This window comes from Morone saxatilis, unplaced genomic scaffold (assembly GCF_004916995.1).
Source record: "Morone saxatilis isolate NCDOM2014 unplaced genomic scaffold, NCSU_SB_2.0 Contig4, whole genome shotgun sequence".
NCBI lineage: Eukaryota > Metazoa > Chordata > Actinopteri > Moronidae > Morone > Morone saxatilis.
The window spans coordinates 8,145,028-8,160,221 of NW_023339984.1; the positions used below are offsets into that span (position 1 = coordinate 8,145,028).

Sequence of the window (15,194 nt, forward strand, 5' to 3'; positions counted from 1 at the left end):
GAGGAGATGGAGGAGGAGGAGGAGGCGAGTGGAGGAAAAGAGAGTAGCAAGGTGCCTCATTCACTGGCTCAGGGGTTTATGGGATTGCTCCCAGCTGTCACTCTGTGTAGTGAATCCGCAGCACCGTAATATCTTAATTGTTTCAAATTAAATGCTCGTAAAATGGCAAAGGAAATGAGTTTTTCTCTCTGGCTAATCCAAAGCAGCCCCTTGACTTACATCTGGGCCCGCTTTAAGTGAGAGGGGGTTTAAAAGGTGGAATGGCTCCCACATGAGATGGCTATGGATAGGCTGGAGTGGAATTAGTTTTTATAGGTTGTGAACTACGAGCCAATCACCGTGCATATGTGAATCACGTGTGTCAAAGCATCCCTAGCTCTTTTTCTCTTTTCCTTGTCTCCCTATCATTTCCACCTATATCTTCATCTGTCACCCCCTTCTTTCAGTCTTTCTTTACATGTGTGCACATGAGTTTATGTGTGTACTTGTATGTTTATGTGGTGGATGTGTGCACACAGAGGCTTATCATAATAAACAGTCTGAATCTCCTGTGGGGATTCACACATTTAGTCCCGCACCCCATCACCCCCTCAATCTCCCCCCGACACTTCAGAGACTCAACTCATTCCACAGCACACATTCAAATCACTCAACCAGCTAAAGCGTCCTGAATGACAACAGCCTTGTACACACACATACGCTCATGTATGCATGCGCACACATAATGCACATACGCATGTTGGCATACATGCAAACACAGACGCTTATGAAGCACTTCCCACCTCAGTCACGAAGAATAATCGGTGAGAATACTGCTATTTACTCACAGTACATACTATGCATAAAATTTACACACTAAACATATGCCTTATGTGTGAACTCATTGTGACATGCTTTTCATTGCTTTTCTGAACACAATTCCCAGTCAGAAAGGATATCAGAATTTCCTATTTGCCCCTGTTAACTTGACATCTTCCCTTCCATCCTTGCACAAATACCAGCTCGAATTGAAGCTCCTACCAGGCAAATCCAGCAGACAATTATGTGTCATTACATCTGCAAAGTGGTTTGTGTGGTGGGGGCTGTAGGTGGTGGCGACGGTAGGGGCAGTGAAGTAGATTATCGTAAAATGAAACACCAACTGAGAAGGCCTGACACCTCTTCACTTGGAAACCAGACACTGATTGAAAAAAAAGAGAAAAATAAATCCTAAGCGACATTATTGCCTCACAATGCAGGGAGTAGATTTCACTCTGATCAGCACATGGTGATACAAGAGTGCCGTGGTAAAAGTTAAACTGACAGGTGCTTGAAAAGTGCTGCCATCAATACTCTCATCTGTACTTAGTAACGTAGAGGAAAGCGCTGTGTCTTTGTGAACATTTTTTAAGTTACGACTATGACGTTGGCACTATGTTTCTAGATACTGTAAGATTGTTAAATGTGTAAATCCCACTGTCCTTGGCTGAATCCATTCACCCATCTGTACGTTTTCTCTGCCAAACTCCATATCAAGGTCCATCTACCACTTCTTAACATCTATTTTGCTTTCCCTTGTGCTGCATTGTTTGTAATGTACAGCAGAGTATTCTCTATACTCTACTCTGATGCTTCACATCTCTCCCCTCTCTACTGCCGGTTCTTTCATTTTCACTTCGCTCCGCTCCTCCCCTACCCTCTCTTCCTCTTTCATTCTGTTCTTCTAGCATCCTCATTCCTTTTTTTTTTCTCTCCCCTCTCATGTATCTCTTATCACCTCCACTCCTCCCAACCGTTTGGTTTTGTTTTGCTTTTTGTTTTTTTTCTCCCACCTGCACACTACACAAGTTCTCCTCTTCTCTGCTCCCTCACATGCTGTTGGATACTCTCCCACCCTTCCTATTGCATTTTCTGTTTGCCTCTGTGTCTGTCCCTTTGCCATTGTTATTACCTTTTCTGTCCCGTCTGTCTGATTATCTTGTTACCACTGCTCTAGCAGCAAATTTTCTTGACCCAATCCCTTTTTCTTCTTCCCCTTCAACATCTCCTTCGTGTCACTTTGACTTCTCTCTTTGCACTACTTAACCAGCCTTTATCTTTTTTTCTTTTTCTTTTCCTCCCCCTTAACTTATCCTCCATTAGTTGTTCCTATGCGTTATGCCAGAATATGCCCTATCACTGCCAGTCTCACACTCTGTCTCACTCTCTCCTCTCCTCCTCTCTGCCATGTTTGTGGCCTTTCGCTCTGTGCACATCTAATGGCTGGGGTGTAATCCACTGGCTAATCTGCTGACAGCCTGTGTGACAAGGCATTAGCTTTGTGTCACTGCCTACCATGCTGCCTCTCAGCGTGTGTGTGTCAGAGGGAGAGAGAGTCAGAAAAAGACAGGGGAGAGAGAGAGAGAGAGCCTATGAATGTTAGTGTTTCCGCATGCATACGAAATATGTTTGTAAAACTTTGCGTACATACTAGCGTGTGTGATAGGGTGTAAGTAATGGCTTATGTGTTTGTTGCTCGGTGTCAACTGGATGCCCAAGCGTAAAATTGATACTGTAGCCTCCTCAGTTTTGCATGACCTTTAACCTTTCCATTTTTTCCACTATTTATGTCCACTGCTGCTATTTTTTTCTCTCTCTTTGGGGAATAGCGGTTTTAATAAGATGCTGGGTCAGAGTGCTAGTGGATGCAGCAAGAGGCAGACTGGGCAGGACAGGCCAAAGTAGCCTTGTCAGGGTGCCTCGCTGGACTGTCAGGCATCCAGCCATGTCAAATCGGGCTCAGTTTGTAACCCAACATTGAATTTTCTATTATTTCCACTGCCATTTTTTTCAGCAGAAGCTTTTTTATTGCATTTGGCACCAACGGCTGCTGCTCATCTTCAGATTATTTTCATTACTGATTAATATGTAGATTTTATTTTTATTAGATAAATTGTCTATATGAGTTTCTCAAAGCCTGTGATCATGTCTAAAACATTTAAAAAACTGGGACCAGCAAATGTTTAGCATTTTTGCCAATGATTTAATAATTTATCAAAATTCTTGTTCTTGACTAATTATTCCAGCACTAGTTACTGTTTTCAAATAAGTGGGTGCTTTTTGCATGCAGACTTGATTGTGCGTTGGCATGTAACTCCATGTCCATTTGCTTTGCATAGCGATCCACAAAAAAACCCTTCCTCCTCATCTGAAGAGCCAGCTCCCACTTCACCAGCAGAACTCACCTTGCATTTGCCCACATTTCTCTCTTTTTAGCTTCTGTCCCTTTCTTTAGTGGCCCCTTTCCCTCCCTCCACCTGAGTGATCCTGTTATCAGACCTGACCCCTCACTAGATCTGTCGACAGCCAAAGAGATTACACTGAAGGCCGCGGAACACATTGGGCTCCCCGTTTGACGTGTGTGGGGGGGGAGGATTGCCAGATCCCCTGATCCTGATAAACTGGCCAAGGCTTTGGGGATTCAAGAAGGTCCCGTCGGGAATGGGGTAGGGCGAGGTGGTGGGGGGGTGCTATAGTCGACTTTAAGTCTACTTCTAATCACTGGGCTTTTCAGGAGGGATAAAGGAAAGGAGAATGGGAGCTTGGTTTGGGATGGAATTAGGCCCTGATGGAGCTGAGGATAAGGCTGTTGGGCTTTGATTTGATCACACTGTTTGCTTGAAAGCTTTTGAGTAACGTGTTTGATCAAATCTAAACTGAGCTTGGAACATGCTATACAGCTTGGGTGAAATACAATGATAATAAAAAACAAACTGAAAAATGCGATACTTTAGTCGTTCCTAAAGAGAATTTTTCATTCACCCTCTACACCTCAGTGGTTCAGCAGCTTGTAGATTCACTGCCTTGCACAACTCTTCTTTGAACCCATGTCAACAACAGGCACGCGTTATGCATAGCGTAACCTTACTTTTCATAGCTGCTCATAATTTATATTATATTAGTTGTATTGGCACTGTGCTACTGATGCCTTCTGCACTGAACATTTTCCAGCTAATGAATCATAATCCCAGGGGAACTGTGATTCATTTCATTCATGCTAATTTCTAGGTATTCCTTGATACCATCCCTCCAAACATCCCTTTTTCTGACTGTTGCCGCATGGGGGATACTTCTGCCATTCAAGTGAGAACACAGAACAATTATCATTGATTCATGCGCCATAAAAGCAGGGCAGAGTGAGACAGACTCTTATGAAACGTGGCTTGCCAAAATACTGTCAGAGACAGAGGTTTGATGGCTCACTCGTCCGTGGCCTCCGCATCATGTTGTCTTCACCAGCTGTTGTTTGACAGAAAGGGATTCTTCCCGCAGTGTGCAAAGACACAGCTATCAACTTAAGAGGCTTGACAGCAACACACTATGGGGCTGTTTTTCTACTGTATTATAATAGGTATTACTGGTGGAGCATCTGCAAATGGTATAACACAAAACAACACCAACAAATTCTAAAGAATAAAAATCTCTGAAAGCAGAATGGAACCCTGGTGGTCTCTTTTGCCATAAGTAGCTCTGTATTTCTTCATGATTTAGGATTGATACTGTAAAAAAGTTGTTGTGCTGCTATATATATGTTTGTAAAACGCACCACAAACATTTTTTCAACATTTTAGGCTTGTTTTATGTCATATCGAGTGACTGCAATGGAACCAAGACCTAGAAAAGTGCACCAACCAATACAATCCTGCAAAGCAGCAAGAAACTGCCTTTTATTGATCTGTCCTAATTACAGGAGTCAATAAAATTTATGGCTTTCAAGCTTGCGAGAAGCCACTTATATGGCATACTGAGTTAAGCAATCACCTCTAATGGCAAGTGATCAAATGATATACTGTTCTGCCAAACAAAAACAGTATAGAACAAATATAGAGGGGTATAAAATGCAGTCTGGAGCCATATTGCCAAACAAGGCTGTCAACGCTGAGCAGTTGTTTTTATACTGTGTCTGAACAGAAATTGATAGCAAATCATGAAATAAACCAATACCTGCTATGCCTGTGTGTGGCTTCCTAAAAGTTGACACAGTGCTGTAAATATGAAAATAGCTGTAACGGGTTTAAGGTTTTTTTTTTTTTACCAATTCCCCACTGTATACATGTCCTTGCAGTATTCACTGAACGACAACATGAAGATGCAACATCTTGCAACTGCATTCTCCATCATCATCACTACAAATCAGCACAGTTTGATTCATGCAGTCAAATCCACTGTCTACCTATGTAGACAGTAAAATTCAATGTGCAATACAATGCGAGCTGCTGGAAGCCGAGCTCCCAACACTTAGTAGATCATCGTAATTAAAACATAAATTGGAGGTATTGAGCTGCATGCAGTCGCCAGCACAGGCTCCAGGGAAGCATTGATTCATGCATGCACTTGGAAACAATTGCTCTGATTTGCACAGAGTAAAATATAGAAGCCTTGTAAATAAAATCAATAGCAAACAAGCTGCCTAAGCTCTTCAAATAGTAGACATTGAATTACAATCAGGCAAATAATGCTAGAGGTATGAGCGAGCATGGGCACATGGGAGAGATGCAAACGTTCCTGTGAATGCGGGATAAGATATAGTACGTTTTAAGAAGAAATCTCTTAAGAATTATTGGATGATTATTGATTGATTTTAATGACCCAGTGAAGTATTTGAAAGTATCTGAGGAAAGACAAGGCACTGGTGGCACAAAGGTATGTCAGAGCAGTCTTCGTTTTGCTCTCAGACTAGTCTAATATGAGTTAGACAGTTGCACAAAAAATATACCCTGCACCTTTCAAGCTTAAAAAAGCCAACCCACACACATGCTATCTCTGAACAAAGTGCTTTGTGCTGTGTTTCAGTGTTACGAATCAACCACAACTGCTGACAACTAACACAAAAGAGGAAAACATGACCCGTAATTTGTCATTTGTTCGCAAATTTGTGGAAAGGCAATGAAAAGGGAAAGAGCTTTTAGAGACCACAGTAGACCTATGAAAAGGCATATTTTGTCTGCCATTTCTTCACTAAATATTACATTTATAAATGTCCTTTAAATTCCTGTTAAATTCTTCCACCAGAAACATGTTTTTGCTGGCGAACAGACCTAGGCACTGTGGAGCTTTATCTCAGTCGCCCATGTTTGTTAGTTTGAAAGCAGTCCTAATTTACCCCGAATACATAGAAAATTAGTCCTAATTAAGATGGTCAAGAACAAGAAAGCTTTGTGCAACTAGTGGTCTTTGATGTGAATCTAAAGTTGGAATGAACCATAGTCAAAGTCTCCCTATTGATAAAGGGTAATGGAAAGGATAAAGGTCTAGAATAATGACAACACAACCGTGATGCAATCTTTGTTAGATGCCATTTATGTTTATACTGAAGAATAACAAATATTCTGACAAATATGCAATATAAACACTGATATGATAATAAAATGTACACACCTGCTACAGTGTAAGGTCTGTAAGAGTACCCATTTACAAAATTAAATAGTATTTTTCTGTTCTGCTTTTTCTAAACTAATTATTTCACTTTAGATAGATGTGGTATGTACTGTAGGGTCAGGAGGTGACCTGGGGAATAATCTAATCAAGCAGAGCTGTAAATATCTAGCTAGTCTGTGAAATAACTTCAAGCTCAAGGTTCACTTCCAGACACACTTCACACTTTTTTGTTTTCTTCGTAAAGTTAATATAGCGTGATGAAAGAACAGAAGCACAAGGGTTGCTATCTGCAGAGGTGCCATGTGCTATGACTGAAGGAATATTCTCTAAAATGGCTCTGGGCACACACCTGAACCCTGTGCTCCACATTTATAAATTTACATCTTGACATGAGTTGTGGATTTAAAGCAACAACGGTGCACTAACTACACAAACTGTTGTTCAGTAAGAAGTGAATTTTGTACCAGGAAATTTGATAGAAATATGAATGATATACTGGACATGCACTTTAATTCATGTTCGTATAATCCCCGGTTTCAGGGAATGCTTCTTATACTAATCATCATGCTGTGGGCAGTATCCTTCACTGCTACCAGCCTCACATGGGGGAAAAGAACGGGGTCAGGAGTGAATTGATAAAAGTAAAAGAGGGAGGACAGAGAAAAGAGCAGATACAGATGAGCACAGGCATGACAACAGCTATGGCAGGGAAAGAGGCTCCAGAGAAAGAGTGGGCTGGATGTATAGGGAAAATTGGATAGGGAAACAACAGAGGGATGGAAGAGGCAGTCAAGAGGAGATAGCAAGGGGAGAGCGGTGGGAGAATGAGAGAGAGGGGGGAGATGAAGGAGCGAGGGAAAATTGGAGAAAAGCAAAGGACGGTGGTGGAGGAAGAGCTTTTCCTCCTAGCCGTATACTGTATCCTCAAAGCGGCTTTCATCCGCCCTCACATCAACAGCCTAGGTTGAGAAACCCCTCTGCAAACTCCACACGCACACACACACACACGCACACACACACACACACATTCATCATGCCAAAAAAGTGTCCTTTGACAATAATCACCAGTCTACCTTTTGGCATCATACAAAACCTTTTTTATGTATTTTGTTGCTAGTGGGAACTGCTTAAAAAGGAGTATAGAAAGCCCAAAAAGGTTTCCTCTAATTATAACTAAAATGAGCCTCACAAGCTGTCTGAATATTGTAGCCTTTCTAGCTTGAGAGACAAAGCCAAAAAATGATTAATTGTTTTTCTTTTGCTCGACAGGAAATCAAAGGGGCACTCACACAGGTATCTCAGTGCAGACACACAGAAAAGACAAACATGAGCATGTAAGTGCAAATATCTTGATAAAATATCTTCCCTGTATTACCATAATCTTGTATTATATAGGGTCAAATACAATTTTACTAGATACATTAAGTATGCACATGCACAGTAACGCCCGAGCAAAACTACACCCTGACATACACACAGCCTGAATAAATGCTATGAGCAGAGAGGAGACAAAGGAATTAAAGCAAGGCTGACTAACAGAGTATGACATGTCCAAGGTCTATCACTAATTATGCCCCCACTGCTACAAACTGTTCCCTTACTATGATCCACTGACATAGGAGAAGGTGGGGGAAAGGACTTCAGCAATTACTGCCAAAAAACCACCCCATAAGTTAAGTGTATGTTAGTCATAAGAAGGTGTAAGTAAATATTCTTTACTAATAAAGACACCCTACTTTTAGTGTATTATCAAAGGGTTCTATAATAATTCTTTAGTTTGAGACTCTAAATAAAATTTTACATACAGTTACATTTCTTCTGTGACAAAATAAATAAACACAAATAGGTAACCCATTACTTTCTGACTGTAATTTTCCACAAGCTAGCTCTTGTAGCAAGAAAAGTACGTCACAAATTTCAACATTTTGACACAGAGAATAAGATGGAAATGATCACATCTTAATGTTTGTCTCAGATAGCTTGCATGTTAATCAGCTAAAGGAAACTGATTTACTGTAAGCATCTATTGAGCCAGAAGCAATTATTTAAAATTGCACTATGTAAACTGAAACGGTTCTCAGGCTTACATTTCCTTGTTTGGACTGGAGACTGTGATTAGGTTTAGCCTGATGAGTTCATTTTTTTTCTGGACCCAGCACTTGCTTGCAGGTGATTCATATTCATGTTGTGTTTAACTGGGAAGTTCACCAGTGACTAATAACGGCATTAAATGTCTAAAAATAGTTTTTATTCATTTGGGGAGTGTGGATTATGATCTTAGTTGCAACCCTACCATGTGATTTAAGCTTGTAAAATTGATCTGTTTCATCTGATGTTAGTGGCAAGAGGCTTATAACATATCAGAAAACTACAAGTTATGCTCATATTTTTCAGTTCAGTGAGTGCTTTAAAGCAAAGGGTAGCAAATACAATTTGACACTTTAACAACTAGGAAAGAAAGTCCTCTTTACAGGTCATAAACAAAATGAAATTAAATTTGAATCTAGGGTTCTATTCAACTCAGAATTTTGCCAGTCACATCAGATTTGGCTGTTCAACATGAAGATTAGACTATTGTTTTTCAGTTTAGTAGCTATATCTTTTTGATTGTAACTCCTAAGATTACATTTTTAATGCCTTTCTTCATTTGTGATGTGAAAAGATTCCCAGACAGTCAGAAAACGTTATTGTGTGTTCTGCTCAAAGGTCAACAGTCAGTAAAGGTCGTACCACCGATTTGTTCTAAAGTAGTTTAGCCGACTGCCCTGCCTCACGCTGTTCGCCGTCATGCTGACCTCCGTTTCTATCACCCTTCTCTGCCTCCATCACAGTTTTGTGGTTTGTTGTCACTTTGAGACTCGGTTTGTAACGCTTACAGCCTGCCATGCTGATACTGCATTGCTCTGTGTACAATGACGCAGGTAAAAAACAAAAGTACAGAGATTCAACTGACAAAATGTGAGCCGACTCAGGTTCTTTTCAGCTGATGAATTGAATCAATGACTTAGTTGAATCTGTGCCCACATAATATGATGGTTCTGGTCCAATTAGCCAATACTTCGACAAGATGTAGCATCTCCAAAGATTAGGTAATGTAGGATGTTGCATATAATGTATTCAGTGGAAGCTCACTCTGTTAATCTTTTCTTTTCACGGATGAATAACAGTTCCCTTGTTTCAAAGCTGTACCAATTGTCTGACAAAAATATGCTGCTTTTAATCGAATCTTCAGCTCCAAAATTATTTCTGTGATCAAGTCGCGAAATGTAATACATCATCCTCTGAGTCTTTTGTGAGTTTCTCACATTTGCTACTTAAAACCATCATGAATTTTCCACCTATTGACCCAAACCCAGCCCTAGAATCTCAACAGAGCAAATGAATAACGTCTCAGTTAGAAAATTTGGGGCACCTTTCTCTAATGCAGCGCCAATTTGTGGCATTCTCAGCAAACACACAACCGTACATACAACACAAACACAAGCAGATCTGTTTCATTTTGCAAACCATCTGTACACAGAAACACACTGAAAACACCCACGTAGATTTATGTTGTTATCAAATGACCCCCATGCCCACTTGGATTTGTGGCACTCATCTAGTCTTCCCACAATGCTCTATTGCATGAGTAACAGAGATGATGGGAGAGGCTGAGATGTTGCGGCATGCCATTTATCTCTGTCAGACGTGGTTGAACACAAGTTCTTATTGGCTGGGCAGGATTCGTGATTGCTAAAGCGGCACCCCAGTCTCTGAGACCATGCTAATTAAACAGTGGGGAGAAAAGAGCAAGAGGCCTTCACTCTCTATCCTGCGAGGCTTCATTCTGCTGCAACCAGCATTAACGCAGTCCTGAGACCGAGCAGAAATGAAAAACCAGCTTAAAACGCCATGACCCATCTTTGTTGTTGACTAGACAATGATTGCAGAAGCTTACCTTTCAGCACTCAAGCAACCGTCCCAGTTCAAGAGCTGCAGGAGGACAACAACAACAAAAAAAAACATGTTAGATTGCAATTTATTCAAACGGTCATAAAAGTTGTTATAATAAGAAGTTGTCATTTGTGGGAAAGAGTTCAAGAGGCATGGGAGAAGATAGCAGTGGGTCTTGATGGGAAATAATTTTAATCACAGATACGGCAACATAGTGATCTGCTGCCCTGAGCTGAACACACATTCAGCACTGCCATTGCTTTTTATAGTGTAAAGGGCAAACATTTATTACCCACTGATTACATTTGGCAGGCATATGTGTCTGACACTTAAGCCCTTGTAATTTTCCAACCCGTTACAAAAACCCCTTCTACACCACTGATATTCAATCACTGCTTGAATGTGGTATATCTCCCTTGGATTTCATTGGGGCACAAAAAAAGGAGTTGTGAGAACAAAGGGGAAATGGGAGTTTAGGGGGGCACTGAGCAGCTTTTTAGTTTAGTACTAATTAAAATGTGGGCGGCACTCAAAAGGTCAGAGATTGACCAAAAAAAGAGAAAAAAAGGGGCACGTTACAGATGATTGTGTGCATAAGGCGCTCAAGGTCTTGTAGATTAACACCAAGTTCACTTTCAAAAGGGGAATCGAGAGAGAGAATTAGTTGTGTGACTGATAAACAGCATATCTCCATGCTCTGTTCCCTTCCCCCTTTTTTTCCAGCTGGGAGATAAAATTCAGGCTTGGCAATGGTTCCCAGCGCAATTGATTCTGGCAGAGGAGTATGACTGCAGAATATGAGGGCTAAGTATCTGAATAGCTGCTGTCAAAATGCTGAAGGGGAATTTATTCCTAGTTTATATGCAAGCTATATCATGGAGTTACTGAGACTAAATGGCTACAGTTTGATGTACAGTATGCTGTCATTTTACCAGTGTGTAATCATGGAGCTGTTCTAGGCACAGGCTTATGGGTGCTATGCCTGGATTCAATGAATGCAATAAAAGCATATAGTCATTTGCTAGGATATGACAAATCCTTTACATTTCAAACTATAAAATAGTCTTTGAACCGTTGTTGTAATTACCATGAACTTAATATTGGTCTACGTGTCAGCTTGTTAAGTGTGAAAACTGACATTTTGTAAATCTGATATACTTGAGCTTAAAAAATCAATTTTGAATTAATCTTCTCTTTTCAAGATGATGCTCAGCATCAGTTATATCTTGCATCAGAGGAATCTAATGTGAGCATAATTTGGGAGAGAGCAAACGAAAGAGAGCAAAACACAACAGAGAGTTAGGAAAGAGAAAATTGGTAGCCCCATTGTGTCTGATCCATCCCTCCACTAAAAAGGTTTCTTGACCGGTGGGGAATACAGAAAATGATTAATAGGTACACTCCAGCAATCAGCAGGCAATAGGAAAGCTACCTGTCAGTGGTCCTACCGCCCTTCATAAATTTATGGCTAATAATTGGCCATGAATGTAGCCACTCTGGTACTATCAGAACCTCACAGGGCCAGTTGGGTGGAGATACAAATAGAAGGAAATGAATCCGATTTTCAGTGCTGAATACTGAGAGTATGTGGAGATGCAGGAAACTAAATGAGCCTGTAAGAAGCTGAGAATTGCTAGACAATAAGGTTACTTCCCTAAAATAGACAGGCAGTCACTTTTAATGGTACCCAAGCCTGTATTCACTGTATACAAAATATAAGGATGGCAGACATTTCTGCTCGTCATTGTAAAGTACGCTCAAAGATAGTATACTTAACAGTACTAATCAGATAGTTTATTAAGATAACTTGCTGCTTAGTGTACACTCAGTACTTTTCAATCTTAAACACTCCACAGAGAACTCTACGGAGTCTAATAGATTTAACAAGAACTGTTTCTAGTCAGCTGCAGTTTGATAACACCTTGACAGGTTCTACATTATGCCTTAAATATTCCCAAATAAGGAAACTAGCATGTTTAACAACTGGGGAAATAGACATGATGACCTTCTTAAAACACCATCTGTTGCACAGCACAACCACAGCAAAGCAAGATTAGCTAGTGAGGCTGAAAGAGTCACATTATGACACCCACAGTCCTTAACTACACTGTAAATGGCAAAACACAGTATCTACACTTTGCTCGATTTGAAATACTATTGTGCGTTCACAATGATTTCATTCAAAAGCCAGTGGAAACATGTCTTAGCTATTATAATTAACAGAATGGAATGATTGGGTGGGCACAAAGGCTACTGTAAATCACTATGAAAAGGAGAATGAAGGCCTTGTCGGCATTTCCATTTGTATCTGTGACAGGTGATCAGCCTAGAAAAGACAGTGATATTATCCTGCTGTATGTAAACATAGTCTGGGCATATCCAGCCTGATGAACAGTGATGATGTGCTGCCTACCTAAATAACCCTGGCGATGACAGGCCTTAGCGCTCCATTTATTCCAACACTAATGTAACCCCCCCGACCCCCATCACCTTACCAATGCCCCTCCCCCACATCCCACTCCCCATTCACCACTTTTTCATTGCCTTCAATTTATAAACTTCAATTTTTTTCAGGATTCGAGACATTTCTTTTTCTGTACACCTCGGTGTCAGGGTCACTGTCCTCCCAGCTCCATTCACCCACCTCCCGCCCTTCCATTCCTGATCTCCACCCCCCCTTTCGAAATTCTCTGTCCATTGCCCTCCTGACAGCCACCCATCAACCTGGGTGCAATTTAAAAAGCCCTTCAACAGCTGCCATTCCACAGGGCTGGCTATCAGTCCAGCTGCCAAAGCCCAGACAGGGACTCTGCTTCAGCAAGCAACTTTGAACGTCAGGTTGGTTCCCCAAATTCCAAATAGACTGAAGGTGAAAGACTCTATTTCTCAAAGATTGGTTCAGCTGAAGACAGGGTGACTGAGGTGGAGTTTCAGAGGCAGCATTGCTACTTCCTCCCTGACATGTTACAGCCAACATCTGGCATGCAGTGTTGTGGTCTGGAGACAAATAGTTTGATTTCATGTAGGCTGGTGAACATGATTGAATAATACCAGCAAGAAGCAGTGTCTTGCATTATATTTACCAACATTATAATGCTTTGGGATTATAAAGGCTCTTGGGAGCATACTGTAAGGGAGGGATAGTTGTGGTTGTGCAAAGATTTATCACTTGCCTCTGTGTCTGTGTTTGAGCCAAAGCAGTGTGTGTGCCTGCCTGCCTGCCTGCCTGCCTGCCTGCCTGCATGCGAACACTGCATACATTGCTTGTCTAAATGCGCATGTTGCCTGAAACAATCAAGTGAAAACGGCTCAGGCTCGAGGCTGGGCAGCCTGCTGCTGTGCGCTTCTCTCCACCATATGTCTTTGTCAAAAATATTTGCTGTGCGCCGAATGAGGGATGAAATCAATCCAAGTGCTATTTTCCCAGTTGCTCCTTCTTGAAGGCAGCAAAATTGTACTGATACTTGCCAGATCAGCCCACATTGTCAAATGTAACAACTGGCCACCAGTGACATTTGCAGACAGACCATCTGGTCTCCAGTGTCCAATAGTCGTTTAGGGAAAGAATGGAATGGTTGAAGCCTTTCTCCTGTCTCAATTAGCAACTGGGAGAGATGGATGTGAGAACTCCTCTGGTGATATAGACCAATGAAAGACATGTACTATGTGCCAGTCGGAAAATATGTTGAGGTGGTCCATAGGCACTAGTGGACTAAAAATGTTTCACGAAGAATGACTGAACAGATGTACTTGCTGGCCTTTATTTTCTGTACTTTCACCCACTCAGCTGGACTTCTGGAACACTCTATCTACACTGCCTGAAGATAAAATCAACGGCACAGTAAGGTTGTGTCAAGGCCCTTGATAACACAAAATATGGTCTAAAAATAAACTTTGTTAGAGGTGTCTTTGGATTTGAGCTTTTCAAAACGCTATATATATATGTGTGTGTTTGTTATAGCTGCTTTATATTTTAATAGTAGTCTAATGCGAATATTTAACAGTCTGGTGCTGCTGATGCTGAGATCTGTTTAGCAAAAGGCCATTTCAGCTGAATTGTGTAAGTACTGCATATAGCTGAAGGAGTGAAGCTATTTTTCACTACTGCTTCTGGACCGGCTACAGCTATTGTGTTGGGGACTCTTGCTGTCCGCCAAAGCTTTTAGTCCATTGTGTAGCAGCATCAATTTCGCCCATAGCCACAAGACCACATGAACAAAAGCTGCAGTTGGCTGGGTCACACTGCCATGTACCTGGGGGATGTACGCATGTTTTGCATGGACTGGGGAGGGTAACTGTTGGGTCCATTAACATCAGAGAGGGCTGCAGCTTCCAAGCTGAAAAATTGCCCTGAGCGAGCAGGCATTATGGGGAGGCATCTTCCCTGATCCCATTCAGCAAAGAAACTTAATGGAGTTGAAGTGGGTCGTCTAGAGTTAAATTGAATCTGCTGCCAATGGAAAGGCTTTGATGTAGCAAAGATTAAGCAACTGTTGTAATTTTATGTGCAAGCCCAGAGTACCATCAGCCTCAGAGAGCAACCTTTTTAAAATGTTCTTAGTCCATCAGTGGTTGCTTTACTCTGTTGATAATGACATGGAGTGAAATACAGTAGTATCTATTGAGCATGTTTAGTATGACAAATATGTTTGAGTTTTCTTTTTAAACGTGAACCAGATAATAATCTACAGATGGCAATATGATGTGACAACAGGCAGCACTGTCTAAATTGATTTTGATTAAAGAAAAAAATCTTTTGTTTGGCCAGCATGTTGATGAGAGTGAGGCAGTCGCTAGAAAAATCCACTGAAAAGCACAGTTCAAAGGACAAGAGGACACGAGATTATATCGTGAAATAGAAGTCG

General features: G+C 41.2%; 1 protein-coding gene across 20 annotated transcripts in view; it reads right to left on the bottom strand.

Annotated features, from left to right (window-relative positions):
* LOC118337894 (receptor-type tyrosine-protein phosphatase delta) overlaps positions 1-15,194 on the bottom strand; it is a gene marked incomplete at its 5' end in the record, with an annotated part of 344,600 nt that overhangs the window by 134,614 nt on the left and 194,792 nt on the right. For all 20 annotated transcript variants that reach the window (XM_035675051.1, XM_035675039.1, XM_035675038.1 and 17 more), the window contains 1 exon segment: positions 10,334-10,368.